The sequence below is a fragment of the Haliotis rubra genome, unplaced genomic scaffold (assembly GCF_003918875.1).
Source record: "Haliotis rubra isolate DU_JTF1 unplaced genomic scaffold, ASM391887v1 Scf931, whole genome shotgun sequence".
NCBI lineage: Eukaryota > Metazoa > Mollusca > Gastropoda > Lepetellida > Haliotidae > Haliotis > Haliotis rubra.
The window spans coordinates 142,984-162,022 of record NW_025767670.1 but is presented as its reverse complement, the minus strand read 5'-3'; the positions used below and the strand labels follow the sequence as shown (position 1 = coordinate 162,022).

Below are 19,039 nucleotides of genomic sequence, written 5' to 3'. Positions count from 1 at the left end.
TCCGGAAACAAAACCTACCCCTCCCTTTTGAGACTAAGTCTGAATCGTTTCCATGGAAACCGAGAAAAATAAAAATGACAAAAATCTGTAAGTAGCAAAAGGTACCACTTCAAGATCTGTCTCATATATCTGCCAAGTTCTGCTGAAAAATATTGAGCGGTTCTTGAGTTATGCTCCGGAAACGCAACCCACCCCTCCCTTTTGAGACTAAGTCCGAATCGTTTCCATGGAAACCGGGAAAAATAAAAATGCCAAAAATCTGCAAATAGCAAAAGGCACCACTTAAGGTTCTGTTTGATATATCTACCAATTTTTGTTGAAAAATATTGAACGTTTTTTTAGTTATGCTTTGGAAACAAAATGATTACGGCATTACATGCCGGGGGGATAAAAACAGGTGACGAATCAAGTCCAGTCTGAGATCCTGTGAAACCATGATAAATATACATCAGGAAATATACAATGTACTTACAACTGCAGACTTTAGACGTGAAAACACGGACCACAATGTCAGCATGTCAACTAGGTGGATTAATTATCTAAACACTGCAAAACCTTTACTGCCATTTACAGGGGTGTTCACAATACGTTGTGGCTCAATAAAAGTCACATCATCAACGACAAAGGGTTAACTAGTAAAATGGACCAAAGATTTATTCCTGCAAACATGAGTGACACAGTGTTCTGTTAATCATGCCGCCAGATCAATGAAACATCCCCAGTGAAATGTCTCAGAATATAAACTGTTATTGATGAGATAGGTAATCTGCACACTAACGATAGATATTAACATAACATATCTAGCCTTGTGTCTGGTAATAATCTCGAATTCACTTTGTTGGCTGTCTCAAACCCTGAATAAATAAAACTTTTTTTCCAGGTAGTTCGATACAATAAAGCTCTGCTGTATTGAATTATCTAACAGATAAACAGTTCATCCCCAAGTGGCTCAAACATACAAAATACTTTTAGTGATATCTAACCAATAGGGGTCAATATTGGGTTATCTGATTAATAATAATAAGACTGTTTGGGCGCTGCGAGCATGCATTGTGCATGGAGATATGCCACTGATAAATGGACTATTATTATATTTTTATTATATCATAATGTGTGAACATGGCATAGTTGTTTCTTTTTTTATTTGAACAGTTAGATTAAATAAAAAAGATTTTCACACATTTTATCCTAAACATGTTGAATATTCCTAATACAGACCACAGATAACCAGGGATAACCAGAGCCATCATGTGATCAGTGTCTGTTATGTTAGTTAAAGTGGACGCACCTGCTATATCACTGTAGAATTGTGTAGGGCAACAAGTCAGTTTCTACTGGTACCAGCAAGGCAGACAGGTTACCGGCTGACAAAAACAGGTAGACAATTGGTTTAGTTACAAAAAAGATAACCTGAACATGTCAACCTGCAGTACAAAAAACCCCTTACTCTTCAAAACAAAGATTCTCTTCCATTGGTTCCAGCTATTCAGTCAGTCAGGATGTAATTATGGCAAGAATCACAGACAATTTACAACATCATCACAAAAGTTCAGACTGTTGACAAAATATTGGCTCAAAGCTGAAAACATAAAACAGCTGTTAGAAATGTACAAATTATATTACAAATTAAAATACATATTGTACATAATTCATGCATTTGTACATGAAATTTGACATTACTGTACATATCCTAAAAGCTGACAGAGCTATTTTTCTTGAGACCCTTGAGTTGTTGTGCTTCTTTTCTTAACAGCCAACGCCAGTTCTGTAGCAGAGTTCTTGTATGTGATCATATGGCCGATGGCTGCAATGTTGATGAGGCCCTGGGGGGAAGAGAGAAGCAGAATCCAGCCAGTTACTATCCACAGTAAGAGTAGACCCTGCTTCCATACTACACATGTCACACATCACTTTCAGAGCAGCTGATAAACAGTGCGACAGCTTTACATCTCGAACGGACTTCAGTCCGATTCTTGTTACATGAATGTTTCACAATTATTACAGTAGTGTAAGCAATATGAGAAGAAGAACTTGTTTATCTCAGGTGAGGTGAGACGTTGTACTTGAGAACATTTCGCTTATATGACAATGTGCATGCATGTGTATGTGTGGCTGCTTGTACTAGCCCAGACTTAAGCTGGTTTTATAGTGCCAGCTCACTGAGATACCATGCCCGCAGTTAAGCATGAATACCACACTCAGACACATTATAGCCGACCAGTCCTTATTGAACCCATTAACGTTTTATCTCAGTAGTTGCAATCATTGCATTGAGGATTACAACTGTTGCCCCTATATCTCAGCGCTTGCAATGACTGCATTGACTGTTAAAACTCCTGCCATTATTTCACACACTACAACCAGGGGCGTAGCTACCATTATGAAAAAAAGCCCGGCTTACACTGGATTGTTGTCAAGAAGGGAAAGCACTTGATACTGTCTAAATGTAAAGCTTTGCAACATATCGGGCTTACATGAAATAATTGGCTTGCTACGCACCTGACAATGTCAGAGTACAGTGTAAGATGCCACATGGATCCTTTGACTCACCTGTCCAACCACCTTGCGGATCTCCTCTATGTCCTGCACTGCCACCAAGTACTCTACATGCATGTCCCACTCCTAAACACAAGGATTGCACTGGTATCAACATAAACACATAAACTAGGTATACTATGGAGAACAGCTGTTGTAGAAATTCAGAATACAAAAAGCCACACCTGTAAATCTGATGATGCACAGAGTGAAAAGATGGTAATCAATATGACAATAACAGTTTCCCATTTCAATAATGACCTATGTACATACCATGACAAGGTTTTCCACTTGCAGGAACAGTTCAGACAGAGCACGGACAACTGGTGGCAGGACATTCCCAGGGTCGGCATCATCTTTGGTGAGACTGGTATACAGTAGCCACAGAGGCTTCAGTAGGCCGGGATCAACAGACGGCTTCTGCTCTGTCCCCAGTCTACACCTGAACACAGATACAGGATGGAGCAATATTATCCATAATGGTGGAATTGAGTGTAACAGCTTTCTGAATGGGAATTTAGCAATTCTCATGTTAATCAAAACATTATTTTAAGCAACAAGACGTCCTATTGCATCTCTGTTGAGAATATCTGAAATGAAATCATTCATTGTTCATGACAGTGCAAATTGCTAACAGTACGTATCTTACAATAAGCTGATCGACATGAAGTGTTTAGTCATAATGATAATTAGCTTCCTTTCACTTCAGACCAGTTGTGCTGTGGATGAACATCCAGTTGACTAATCACCTGATCTTCTCTACTTACTTGAACTGCGTCTGTGTGATCTTCAGCAACAGTTGTATGGCCTTGAGCCTCTGGATGCCCGTCTGCTTGCAGGCCACATACACCAGACTTGACCACAGGTCACACAGAGGCAGACACCTTGATATGGACATGAGGACACAACATTCAATCATTGCACCCGTGTTTATATACTCCTGGGCCTAGCTTTTCGAAGCTCTCTTAGCGCTAAGATAGTCGTAAGTTAATGTTAATGTATGGCACTTACGACTATCTTAGCGCTAAGAGCGCTTCAAAAATCTAGGCCCAGGCTTAGTTTAGTAGTTTAGCACAACTTCCTCCTAACAAGACTGACTGACTGACTGAGTTTGGTTTTACGCCGCTTTAAGCAATATTCCAGCAACATCACGGCGGGGGACACCAGAGATGGGCTTCACACAACGGATCCTAACAAGAAGTTAAGGAACATCCCATTGTCAAGTTCCGACCTGTTCTCCAGACAGTCCAGTAGACAACAGCATGAACATTGATTTATGCAACTTGTCATCATATCCCAATTGTGTAGATTAATGCTCATGCTGTTGATCACTGGTCCTGACTTGATTATTTACAGACCACCATGATGTAGCTGGAATATTGCCGAGTGTGGTTTATATAACAAACAAACAAAACCTGTTCTACAGCAACAGGTTTGTTGACAACCATTTTCATTGCTTCTTTTGCCCCTTATGACAAAATATGACACAGTATTTTGACATCGCGGTGAACAAACAGTGTTCATGTACTGACTTGTATAGCGAGGATAATTTCTTACATAGATCTTTCATCATCATCATCATCATCATCATCATCATCATGAGCATGTTTTATGCAGCATGGGCAGACAACTCACAAGGCAACATCGGAAGAGAGGACAGACTCTAGGATGGTGTGTCCTGTTTCGAAGCTGTCCCTGGTCCCTGCAGTTACTGTGAACTTGTACCCCCACAGTTCCGGAGGCCCATCGTCACTACTGCAGGTGAACTTGTAGTACACAGTATCTCCTGTAACATACACACACTTACATTACTACCACCAGTATAAGACCAGTATAAAACCAGCATAAAACCAGTATAAGGCCATAAGACCAGTATAAGGCCATAAGGCCAGTATAAAACCAGCATAAGACCAGTATAAAACCAACATAAGACCAGTATAAGGCCATAAGGCCAGTATAAAACCAGCATAAGACCAGTATAAAACCAGCATAAGACCAGTATAAAACCAACATAAGACCAGTATAAGGCCATAAGGCCATAAAAACCAGCATAAGACCATAAAACCAGTATAAAACCAGCATAAGACCAGTATAAAACCAGCATAAGGCCAGTATAAAACCAGCATAAGGCCAGTATAAGATGAGGTGAGGTGAAATTGGGTTTTACGTCATGCTTGAGAATATTTCGCTCATATGACGACGTGCATGCGTGTGTATGTGTATGTGCAGCTGCTTGTACTAGCCCAGACTGAAGCTGGTTTTATAGTGCTAGCCCACTGAGATACCATGCCGCAGTGAAGCATGAATACCCCACTCAGACACATTATACTGACTCCGAGATGACCAGTCCTTGTTGTACCCATTAATGCCGAGCGCCAGGCAGGGACCAACAAGTACCATATTTTAACGTCTTTTTGGTATGATGTGGTCGGGGATCGAACCCGTGACCTTCCGCTCAGGTGGAAGCTCTAACCACTACACCACGGAGGCGGTACCAGCATAAGACCAGCATAAGCTCTACTACAGGGAGAACTGAGCAAGCACTGACCCACCAAACAAAATGAAGGAAGCGAATGTTCTTCAGCCTGTCATATGTCAGTTTTCTGAAACAACTCAGCTTCATTTCATACCTAGTCAGAAACTTCAATCAGCAAAAGAAAACACACAACAAAAATACATGCTTTTGAGAGTAGATGCAATGGTGCTCAGAAAGGACAGGGTATACTAAAACATATTTATTACAGATATTAATTTACATTCGGAACTTCCCTGACACATTTTCAAGACGCATAAATCAAATCTGATCATATGAACTCTTTGCTAATTTCAGATCAAGAATTTTTAGAAACCTCAACCCTGATCTGCAGATATGAACCTACACCTGAAATTATCTCTTATAGAGGTGTCTATAGATCTTCACCAAGAGAGGGATCATACCAGAGGAGACATCTGATCACAATGAAACGGAGCCTGTTTCATCCAAATGAGAGTATAAGTAATTTACTGAGGTCTTGTTCTGTAGTTGCTAAGAGGATACAAACATGCAATTAAAGGAGTTGATGCTATATTGTATTAGCCTGTAATAAGTTGCGGAGACAAAACCAACCTGGGACTTGGAAGCTGCTCCACTTGGACTTGGTTGTCCCGGAGAATGAATGAACGTCTTTCGTCAATGATTCGTTGGTGCTGAACGTCAACTCACTGCAGTCTTCTTTGGTTGCACATCTGCGGACATAAGAGGTGATGATTGCAGCACTGGCGTATATCCACCTATATCACCTCGAACTCTTAAGTCACTCTTCAAGGCTCTCTTGATAGAAGTTGTATAAAAGTGAATTATCTTGAATATATACAGACACCTGTTGTCATCAAACTCACTTGCTGTCAAAGGTAATGGTGAGGAAGGAAGCTCCAGGAAGAGGGATCATCTCCTCCTTATTTTCCAGCTTGTAGCTGTGGTCTGACTCTCGCGACACCGCCGACAACGTCACCTCCTCCATGAATTGACATGCTGTGTATGCGATTGGAACCAAGCTGGACTTATCACAGTGTTGTATGACCTTCTGTACCACCTACAACACAGGATGCTGTGACACTACCTGTACATCATGCAGGAGTGTACCTGGCAGGTATGATGCTTGCAGTTAACCTTGCAGTTATGACAAAAGCAGTACACGTGATCAGTATTACAAAACCCTGATAGGAATAACACAAGCAGTAAACCTTGCAGATATCACACTGGCAGTACACCTAATAGATATGACATTTTGGGTACACCTGGGAGGTATAAAAAATAAGCTGTACACCTAGTAGGTTTGACACTTTCAGTACACTTGGGAGGATAACACCCTTGCAGTAAACCTGGTAGGTATCACACTAGTAGTACACCTTCCAGCTATCACAGTAGTAGTACACCTAAAAGGTATCACACTATCAGCACACCTTCCAGCTATCACACTATCAGCACACCTTCCAGCTATCACTTCCAGCTATCACACTAGTAGTACACCTGCCAGGTATCACACAATCAGTACACCTGCCAGGTATCACACTATCAGCACACCTGCCTGGAAACACACTAGCAGCACACCTTCCAGCTATCACACTAGTAGTACACCTGTCAGGTATCACACAATCAGTACACCTGGCAGGTATCACACTATCAGCACACCTGCCTGGAATCACACTAGCAGCACACCTTCCAGCTATCACACTAGCAGCACACCTTCCAGCTATCACACTATCAGTACACCTGCCAGGTATCACACAATCAGTACACCTGCCAGGTATCACACTATCAGCACACCTGCCTGGAATCACACTAGCAGCACACCTTCCAGCTATCACACTAGTAGTACACCTGCCAGGTATCACACAATCAGTACACCTGCCAGGTATCACACTATCAGCACACCTGCCTGGAATCACACTAGCAGCACACCTTCCAGCTATCACACTATCAGTACACCTGGCAGGTATCACACTATCAGTACACCTGGCAGGTATCACACTATCAGTACACCTGCCTGGAATCACACTAGCAGCACACCTTCCAGCTATCACACTAGTAGTACACCTAAAAGGTATCACACCATCAGTACACCTGGCAGGTATCACACTTTCAGTACACCTGCCTGGAATCACACTAGTAGTACACCTAAAAGGTATCACACTATCAGTACACCTGGCAAGTATCACACTATCAGCACACCTTCCAGCTATCACACTAATAGTACACCTGCCAGGTATCACACTATCAGTACACCTGCCAGGTATCACACTATCAGCACACCTGCCTGGAATCACACTAGCAGCACACCTTCCAGCTATCACACTATCAGTACACCTGGCAGGTATCACACTATCAGTACACCTGCCTGGAATCACACTAGTAGTACACCTAATAGGTGTCACACTATCAGTACACCTGGCAGGTATCACACTATCAGTACACCTGGCAGGCATCACACTATCAGGACACCTGCCAGGTATCACACTATCAGTACACCTGGCAGGTATCACACTATCAGTACACCTGCCAGGTATCACACTAGCAGCACACCTTCCAGCTATCACACTATCAGTACACCTGCCTGGAATCACACTATTAGTACACCTAATAGGTGTCACACTATCCGTACACCTGGCAGGTATCAAATATCAGTACACCTGCCAGGCATCACACTATCAGGACACCTGCCAGCTATCACACTATCAGTACACCTGTCAGGTATCACAACAGCAGTACACCTGGTAGGTATCACACTATCAGTACACCTGCCAGGTATCACACTATCAGTACACCTGCCAGCTATCACACTATCAGTACACCTGCCAGGTATCACACTATCAGCACACCTTCCAGGTATCACACTATCAGTACACCTGGCAGGTATCACACTATCAGTACACCTGCCAGGTATCACACTAGCAGCACACCTTCCAGCTATCACACTAGTAGTACACCTAATAGGTGTCACACTATCAGTACACCTGGCAGGTATCACACTATCAGTACACCTGCCAGGTATCACACTATCAGTACACCTGCCAGATATCACACTATCAGTACACCTGCCAGGCATCACACTATCAGTACACCTGCCAGGTATCACACTATCAGTACACCTGCCAGGTATCACACTATCAGTACACCTGGTAGGTATCACACTATCAGTACACCTGCCAGGTATCACACTATCAGTACACCTGCCAGGTATCACACTATCAGTACACCTGCCAGGTATCACACTATCAGTACACCTGGCAGGCATCACACTATCAGTACACCTGCCAGGTATCACACTATCAGTACACCTGCCAGGTATCACACTATCAGTACACCTGCCAGGTATCAGGTATCACACTATCAGTACACCTGCCAGGTATCACACTATCAGTACACCTGCCAGGTATCACATTATCAGTACACCTGCCAGGCATCACACTATCAGTACACCTGCCAGGTATCACACTATCAGTACACCTGCCAGGTATCACACTATCAGTACACCTGCCAGGTATCACACTATCAGTACACCTGGTAGGTATCACACTATCAGTACACCTGCCAGGTATCACACTATCAGTACACCTGCCAGGTATCACATTATCAGTACACCTGCCAGGTATCACACTATCAGTACACCTGGCAGGTATCACACTATCAGTACACCTGCCAGGTATCACACTATCAGTACACCTGCCAGGTATCACACTATCAGTACACCTGCCAGGTATCACACTATCAGTACACCTGCCAGGTATCAGACTATCAGTACACCTGCCAGGTATCACACTATCAGTACACCTGCCAGGTATCATACTATCAGTACACCTGCCAGGTATCACACTATCAGTACACCTGCCAGGTATCACACTATCAGTACACCTGCCAGGTATCACACTATCAGTACACCTGCCAGCTATCACACTACCAGTACACCTGCCAGGTATCACACTATCAGTACACCTGCCAGGTATCACACTATCAGTACACCTGCCAGGTATCATACTATCAGTACACCTGCCAGGTATCACACTATCAGTACACCTGGCAGGCATCACACTATCAGTACACCTGCCAGGTATCACACTATCAGTACACCTGCCAGGTATCACACTATCAGTACACCTGCCTGGTATGATATATGGGATATGTTTGGCAGGTAACACACTAACAGGACTCCAGGCACCTGGAGCTGTGTCATGTTTTCAAGCTTGCCTCCAATATAGTTCTACAGTTCTTGGCAAGACCCCCCTTTTTGAGGTGTCACTCTTTCATGGCACACCCTCAAACTGTTGAACATACACGTAAAACAAATGAACCAGCTGGGGATTGCATGACCATACTTCCAGTCGAAGAATGTAGGCTCATTCATAAAGGAATTAATGACTGACTAATTATCAAACTCACTTTCTTAAAACAGTTGTGATTGTCTGTCTTATACAAGAGATCCAGTACACAGGGTATCTGTTGCACCTCCTTACATCCCAGAAGTGAAGCATTGATCACATGACCATATTCTGGCCAACAGGCAAGCAGTCCAGTCAGGAAGTGCCGAGCATACAATATACCCATCGCCATGTTCACTTTGGCCAGATATTCCCGTGATCCCACACGGCCATGTTTTTCAAGTTCTTTCTTCAGCAGCTCGGCACTTTTACTACGCCGTTTTTCACTGATGTCACCCTGCAGGGAGTCTGACTGTTGTATCAAGTTCTCGCTGCTCTGGCCAGACTCTTCCACGGCCTTGTCTATAGTCCTGGTGTAAATACACAAACACAGGGTGGTTAAACCCATAACAGCTCTCTCGGGTAGATCAGAACTTCTAAACATCTGACACATCAGAGTTATAAACTTGTGTTACTAAGAATCAACACTTTCAGGAAATGTTCTTAACATGTTACAGTGACATGGCAGATAGAACATGACTCAAATGTCATCTATATGCTTGTACACTTATAAAGATATGACTAAATATAAAAGGATGGATCACTTTAAAAATCAGATCAAAAGGATCTTTTAGAACAAAATTTGTAATGCCAAAATAGACAAGGCCACTGTATCTAGCCCTGCAGACCTCCCCTATATCTAGTCAATACCATGGTGACCTACCAAGAGCCTGAAACATGCTTCAGCTACATAAAGGCTCTATTGCTGTCATTCAGCTACAACTAATCTCTACCAATGTCATCTACAACCAATCTCTACCAATGTCATCTACAACTGATCTCTACCATTAATCTCTACCAATGTCATCTACAACTAATCTCTACCAATGTCATCTACAACTAATCTCTACCAATGTCATCTACAACTAATCTCTACCAATGTCATCTACAATTAATCTCTACCAATGTCATCTACAACCAAAACCTACCAATGTCATCTACATCTAGTTTTACCCCCTTCTAGTGTGAGTTCACCTACATCTAGTCTGTCTCTACCATTCCTACCTGGGTGTGCCTTTCAGTGCTGGGTGGAAGTGGATGCCTGTGTCGATGACCCTCTCAGCTCCTGCACTGAGGTGTAAGGCCTTCATTGACGCCTTCACGTCCACGTTCCCTTCCCTGAAACACAGCAAGAAAGATACTGGATTACAGAGCAGACACTAACCCTCACATCTACTGTAACCTAATGCAGCCATTAGAGGCTGTGCCTGCAACACCTACACACAAGCTCTGAAGGCACTAGCTCTCTGAGTATACGGTCACAATAAATGTTAAAAACTTTACACAACATATCAAAAAGCTCATTGAAGTAAACAAGACCATCTACCAAGCGTTTGCTATGTTCTCTATAAAGTTAACCATCCAAGCCATATCGAAGCGGAAACACCTGTTCCTCTGCTATGTATTTATATGCAGTTCGTAACCACTGCATTAGCGAGGATGGGCTTCCAGCCCGTAATTAGGATATCTCCCTTCAATACATAAACCAAACAAACCAAGCTTGCAGGCTTTGGAACCACGTCTTAAATACTAAAGCAACAACCAGCGCCTTGAGGCACACCTCTGGACAGCCAGTTTCTCCTGACTGTGGAGCTGATTGTGGTGAACTATTCCCAATGATACAAACAATCCCCCAACAAACTGGGGAGGTGCACAGCCCACATCAGAATATTATGCTTATAACATTTGTTGTTTTATCATTCCATTCATTCATTGGTTGGTGTGCCCAAAGAGCAAATTCGACTCAGTTGGAAGAGTTCAATAGTTGTCTTCCAAAGTAAATTATCAGTTTAACAACTTACTCTGTCTTGTTAAAAAGAAAAGAAGTACAGATGTACTTTGCATGCAAGCAAGCAAGGCATTGATGTTGCAGTAGTTTGTATAAAGTACACAGGTCTCAGCAGTGCTTATAGCATAAAGGAGGCTGTTTGGGAAAGGCCCCTAAAATATAACCAAGATCAATATTCATTACACAAGTACCACATTGAATGGATTATCTAAAACAAACAAACAATGAAGATGATTCGTATTTGTGCCTCTTTGCCGAAACATGGTGAATGGTTGATGAAAGTACATTGTAAACTGATAAGACAATACAAAGTGTTCAGTTTCATTAATTTAAACACCAACATGCCACAAGTTACAGAAAGCACCCCCACACTAAGGCTTACCATTTTTCCATGAAAGCCTTTACCTCTTCCGACCCCTCAAAACTGAAACAGTTGTAATTGCGACATCAGTCTACAGGAGACCAAGCAGACGGACAGCATGAGATGATACAGAAGCAGGGCAGGAACCAACTGGGACAGGGAGTGATTGGGCCAACTGGAACAGGGAGTGATTGGACCAACTCGGACAGGGAATGATTGGGCCAACGGGGACAGGGAATGATTGGGCCAACGGGGACAGGGAATGATTGGGCCAACTGGGACAGGGAATGATTGGGCCAACTGGAACAGGGAATGATTGGGCCAACTGGGACCGGGAGTGATTGGACCAACTGGGACAGGGAATGATTGGGCCAGCTGGGACAGGGAGTGATTGGTCTGACTGGGACAGGGAGTGATTGGGCCAACAGGGACAGGGAGTGATTGGGCCCACTGGGACAGGGAATGATTGGGCCAACTCGGACAGGGAATGATTGGGCCAACTGGGACCAGGAGTGATTGGGCCAACTGGGACAGGGAATGGTTGGACCAACTGGGACAGGGAATGATTGGGCCAACTGGGACAGGGAATGATTGGGCCATCTGGGACAGGGAGTGATTGGGCCAACAGGGACAGGGAGTGATTTGGCCAACTGGGACAGGGAGTGATTGGGCCAACTGGGACCAGGAGTGATTGGACCAACTGGGACAGGGAGTGATTGGCCCAACTGGAACAGGGAGTGATTGGGCCAACTGGAACAGGAGGCCAACTGGGACAGGGAATGATTGGGCCAACTGGGACAGGGAGTGATTGGGCCAACAGGGACAGGGAGTGATTGGGCCAACTGGAACAGGGAGTGATTGGGCCAACTGGGACCGGGAGTGATTGGGCCAACTGGGACCGGGAGTGGTTGGGCCAACTGGGACCGAGAGTGATTGGACCAACTGGGACCAGGAGTGATTGGTCTGACTGGAACAGGGAATGATTGGGCCAACTGGGACAGGGAGTGATTGGGCCAACAGGGACAGGGAATGATTGGGCCAACTGGGACAGGGAATGATTGGCCCAACTGGAACAGGGAGTGATTGGGCCAACTGGAACAGGAGGCCAACTGGGACAGGGAATGATTGGGCCAACTGGGACAGGGAGTGATTGGGCCAACAGGGACAGGGAGTGATTTGGCCAACTGGAACAGGGAGTGATTGGGCCAACTGGGACCGGGAGTGATTGGGCCAACTGGGACAGGGAGTGGTTGGGCCAACTGGGACCGAGAGTGATTGGACCAACTGGGACCGGGAGTGATTGGTCTGACTGGAACAGGGAATGATTGGGCCAACTGGGACAGGGAGTGATTGGGCCAACAGGGACAGGGAATGATTGGGCCAACTGGGACAGGGAATGATTGGGCCAACTCGAACAGGGAGTGATTGGGCCAACTGGGACCGGGAGTGATTGGACCAACTGGGACAGGGAGTTATTGGGCCAACTCGAACAGGGAGTGATTGGGCCAACTGGGACAGGGAGTGATTGGACCAACTGGGACAGGGAGTTATTGGGCCTACTGGGACAGGGAGTGATTGGGCCAACTGGGACCGGGAGTGGTTGGACCAACTGGGACAGGGAGTGATTGGGCCAACTGGGACCGGGAGTGATTGGACCAACTGGGACAAGGAGTGATTGGGCCAACTGGGACAGGGAGTGATTGGGCCATCTGGGACAAGGAGTGATTGATCTGACTGGAATAGGGAATGACTTGGCCATCTGGAACAGGGAGTGATTGGGTCAACTGGGACAGGGAGTTATCGGGTCAACTGTTCCAGGGAATGATTTGGCCAACTGGGACAGGGAGTGATTGGGCCAACTGGAACAGGGAATGATTGGGCCATCTGGGACAGGGAATGATTGGGCCAACTGGGACAGGGAGTGATTGGGCCATCTGGGACAGGGAGTGATTGGTCTGACTGGGACAGGGAGTGATTGGTCTGACTGGGACAGGGAGTGATTGGGCCAACTGGGACATGGAGTGATTGGGCCAACTGGGACATGGAGTGATTGGGCCAACTGGGACATGGAGTGATTGGGCCAACTGGGCCAATTGGGACAGGGAGTGACCAACTGAGAGATGATTATGCCAATTGGGACATGAGATGATTATGCCAATTGGGACAGGGAACGTTTGGGCCAACTGGGACAGGGAACATTATGTGGTTCAGTAAGTGAGGATATTTACCAATTATATCTTGATTGTCCAATCATCAAAATGTTCTGAACAGACTTTAACAACTTTGTTACTCAAGTGCTTGGTAAACTGTATGAAATGTCAAACCATGATATTCTTTTCTGTTGTGGTGGTAACCATTTAATCAACCACATGATATTTAATGGCAAAGCGCCACAGTTTCGTAATGAATATAAATGCAGAAATATGTATACTGAATGCTTTGGTCAATCGGAAAGCAATCCATAGAAATTAACAAAAAGTTGGATCAGTCCATGGAATGGAAGAGGAATGGGAGATACTGGGAAGGGTTAAGCAAATCTAACACAGTGGATGGAAACAGCAGTACAGAAATGCTGTTGGCACCTCGACATGTAAAGGTGGGGTGGGGACATCTGTGTGATTGCTATATTGGGCAGGCACTGTGCACAGTGTTGATGAAATGCTGGGTGTGGCAACACTGTGATGCTTATAGCAGGTATTGTGATGCTTATACAGTCATCCCTCGCAATAACACTCTTTGAGATACCGCGGTTTCGGTTAAACTGTGGGGTAATCTGTGGCTGCCATAAAAAAACTTCCCCAGCGATCACACATCTTCATGTCATCAGAAATAGCACATCAACAAATCCGCTGTGTTGTATCTCAGGTTAATCATGTTTTAATGTAGAGAAACTCAGTGCTGATTGCAATAAACAGATGCTTAAAAACATAGGGGCTTTCTTGAATAATCACACGAACATCATAAGAACTTATAAAAGACAACTTTATCATAAAGACATGCCATCAGCCGAGTACATACGATGTTTGCTGTGATGGAACACGCTGCATTATAGAGTGGGTAAACACTGCCATCCGAAAATGTATGATGTAAGAAAACACATAAAACGATCTTCCTGGATTACATTTTATTGTATTGTATTAAATTTAATCCCATTTTCATTCATTAAAACTGTTAACAGTAACATTGGAGAAAATGTGTGAAATGGCATTTTCACAGGGGTCCGCTTTTTGCACCTACCGTGATAGCACCAATTCCACAGTATTCTCAGCAATCACAAACTGATCACTGCCAGTCATCCATGGACCCCTAGACCCGCATTATTGACTCATCGAACTCATATATGACAATTAATTGTTTTTACAATCAAAGTGGCAGGTACCGCGGGAAGTCAACAGTGACTGTCAGACTGTCTCATACATAAACTGTATCCAGCCGAGTCACCCAAAGAGATGACCCTATGTTCATTATATTATTCAATATGTACACAGAAAACATACATTATACTTATACGACAGCAATATATATTATCCCTGTTCAAATAACTGCTGAAAGTATTAATTCTTCTGATAATGGAATAGATATTCTTTAATGTTATGTTTTCAAATCGTTTTTAACTGATTCACCGGTAGATTGGAGCATGTGTATACAGCTGATTGCTATTTCCACCTTAGTTGAATAACAGGTAACATAAAAGGAACGACAATTCAGTTAGCATGTCTAGCGATGTTAATTGCACATTTCATATACATATATCGATTTTCATTTACAAAGTTTGTTTTTTCACCAGCGACGATACGAAATAGTTGTGGCCCGGCACAATACATGAAATAGCAGTTATGTCCATGGAAATGCCTTTATTCCGTGTTATGTATAATGTATAATGCGTGTGTGTGTGTGTGTTGTCATCTATGGACCCCAAGACCCGTGTTATGGCGAGGGATGACTATCAGGTATTGTGATGCTTATATCAGGTATTGGGCAGGGAACTGTTGTCATCTATGATTGATGGTAAGTACTTACTTCTCTATTAGAAACTTATCAAAATATCTTAATGACAGAATTCTCATAGTCATTATTGGCAACTTCAGTGACACAGGTGAAATGTTCATACAGAATCACATAGATACATGATACTGTTCCCCTTTAACAATGTTTCTGAGCTACTTCTTGCCCCTTCATTAGGTTAAAATACTTTTAGTACTGATACTTATGAACTTATAGAGTTGATACATATGCACAGATTTCATGGTATTTATACATGAGACAGGGTTCTTATACAATGAAATTAATTCAGGAACATTGCCCATTTCATAACATTGTTATCTTTGGACATTAATCCTACCTTGTGTAAGCAGGTCATAACATATACACATTGCTGTTTACTACCTCAGCATTACTCTGATGAAGGTGTAAGAAGTAGCTCAGAAATGTCATCAAATAACACAAGCTGAAATCCATTAAACAGTGTATGTATTCCTGTTCTTCTATCTTCTATTGGCCTATTAAAAACTTCAAAAGCATACTACTTTAATACACAAAACATTAGCTTCACTATGTTATAAACTTTATGTAGTAACTTGTATTACATACAAAGTATTAAGACAGATATTTATTAACTTGTTTTTTAAAACTCATGTTTAATAGTTATTAGTATGAAGATGCAGAAATGTTGGAACAGTTCTGTGAGATAAAGTACCTTGTACAAAATAAAGCAATAGAAGACGTATAGAAGACGTATTAGGGCGGAAGTGATGAATTAAAATTTCAGTAAAATGAAAGTAACATGAAAAAATGTACAATAACATAAAATACAAAGATACCATTACAGGAGACAGTGTGCAACAGCCAAACAAGCTGATGAATATACCCCTCGTATCGCACACAAGGGGAATAATGACATGAGTATAAAGAGGTAATAATGGTATGGCACATACTTCTCTACAATAGCTTTCATTACCGCCTCCAGGTTGCCATCATTCATCTCAAACATCACCCGCAGCACGGACAAAGGCACTTTCAGCTCATGGTGCAGAGCCTGAAATGAGTCACACCGTATACACAAATACAGGATATTAATGTGTTAATATAATGGACAGTATACAACAAAAACAATGAAAACACATGTACTGATGCTGGGTGAGAAGGTACTGAATTTCTCATGTCCATTAATGCCAGACCATTACATAGAGGGACAGCTGGGATTCCTGAGAAACTTGTAAAGAGAACCTGTTGTCTTGTTAAAACATCACTTCATACACAGAAAGTTTGGTATTAACCAAACTCAAATTTGGAAAATTGTTAACAATGATAATAATTATTAGAACATAACCTCCAAAACTTTGTCTCTTTTTCCTGAAATTTGTTTCTGAATCTATAGGTTCAATTCAAATCAAAAAGTTGAAGTCCATGGTTTTGTGTTGCCTTTCATCCTTGTGGTCATTAAAGTACTATTTGCAGGAGTTATCTCCCCTAACAGAAGCATGGGGTGGGGTGGGTGTGGGTGGGGTATGCTAAGGATGGTACTCAGAGATTTCTCTAGGAACGGACAGGCAGGCCTTTACCTCAAATGTTGGAAGTAGAATTCTAAGAATTATGATCATTGTTTATGATGTTTCCAAATTCTTACAAATATGTCCATCTAACACTTGATTGCAGAATTCCAGATAGGCTTTTTGGACCCAGAGTACCCCTAAACTAGGTTGGGAAGTCCATTAAACTCCCAAATGTAAATGTTGACTGATAAGACAAATGGTTGTTGTGGCAACACTGGAGAACCTTTCTTGCAGCTGTATTTATTATCATGGTGGACTATGACATCATTTCTGGTTAATGGTACTTCTGATGGTGTCATAATGATGTCACTATGATATCACTTCCAGTCTGTATCCCATCTTTTCAAATGTGAAGACAAAGTCGTATCCCTGACCGGATATAACCCGCTTCCAAAACCCTGTCCAGTAGGTCGCGATCCAGAGCAGCAGCAGGGTGGAATAGTGTATGCTCTTTGTCCAAGAGTGAGTGAGTGAGTTTAGTTTAACGACGCACTCAGTAATATTCCAGCTACATGGCGGCGGTCTGTAAATAATCGAGTCTGGACCAGACAATCCAGTGATCAACAGCATGAGCATCCATCTGCGCAATTGGGAGGCGATGACAGGTGTCAACCAAGTCAGCAAGCCTGACCACCCGATCCAGTTAGTTGCCTCTTACGACAAGCGTGGGTTACAGAAGATCAATACTCTAACCCGGACCTTCACGGATTCTTTGTCCAAGAGGGCCCATGGATGACTTTTGATTCTTGGCAAGGAAATCAGTTCTGAAGTTGTAGCTAATGTCATCTTCCATGAAAGATGTGACAAGAATGTTTTCTTCATAGGTTGAAAGGGATGATGCAGTAATCCACACCAGATCCATGGCACTATGACAGTGTCTGGCTGTGCGGTCCATGCCGCCCATTTATCCCACAGAGGTTCTCTCCTGCTCATGAGCTCATTATGTTATGAAAACTGTCCTGGGATTCTGTGTACACACACACACGTACATGTGCACGCACGCGCACGCACGCACGCACGCACACACAAAATTTATAAAATATAGCTACGAGCAGCGATGAGGGGTCCTTGTCTTTAATACAATCTAGCCATTTGTATCTCTCAGTTGTTGAAAGTAGTAATGGCTTCAGTTAATATGGGTCATAACACTGCTAGTCGAATGCTCTTCAACTGGTAGTACTGGAAGTTCTGTAAGTTTAAATCAATTCACTACAAAACTTATTTTCTTAGATTTAAAAATATGACTTGGGAAACATGAATTGCAAAGCATATGAAACCTTTGTTCAGTCAGAAAAAATAGAAGAAAATTTGGTGGCCTTAACTGAATAAAGTTTAAGGCTCACTGTGATTCAATTATGTGAATTTAAACGTACGTTTTAAATTAACTACTAAACATACTTTTCCAGTGATCAATATCATTGTTATATTTTCCGCCAGATCCTTGTTCATTGAAATGCAGTTAATGTGAACATTTAAGATATTTTGTGGATGGTTCCTTATATTAAGTATTGAACATCAGCACAAAAGAATATTCAATCTGGAATATCCTCAGAAACAGATTCTATTTGGTGTGAAAAGAAATTTGCTGTGAAAATTATATGTAATGGATCATTGAAAATCTGTGGTGACAGCAGGTGTACAAAAATGTTGAACATATCTTTTTGTTGTCAGTAGATATTGTTAATGGAGGTAATTCTATTTGCCCATTTGACATCACCAGCTGTTGCCGGGAGATGCTGTGATTTGTGACAGTCATGACATGATGTAACGTTGGTGCCGAGGAAGCCTACCGTCGTAATGCCTATGCAGACTGTTGAGACAATTGTCTTGTGATTGAAGAAAACATTT

The 19,039-nt window shown here is 42.8% G+C and overlaps 1 pseudogene; it reads right to left on the bottom strand.

The window, feature by feature from the left end:
* Positions 1-299: 299 nt before the first annotated feature.
* Positions 300-19,039, bottom strand: part of LOC124264597 — a 28,340-nt pseudogene continuing 9,600 nt past the window's right edge.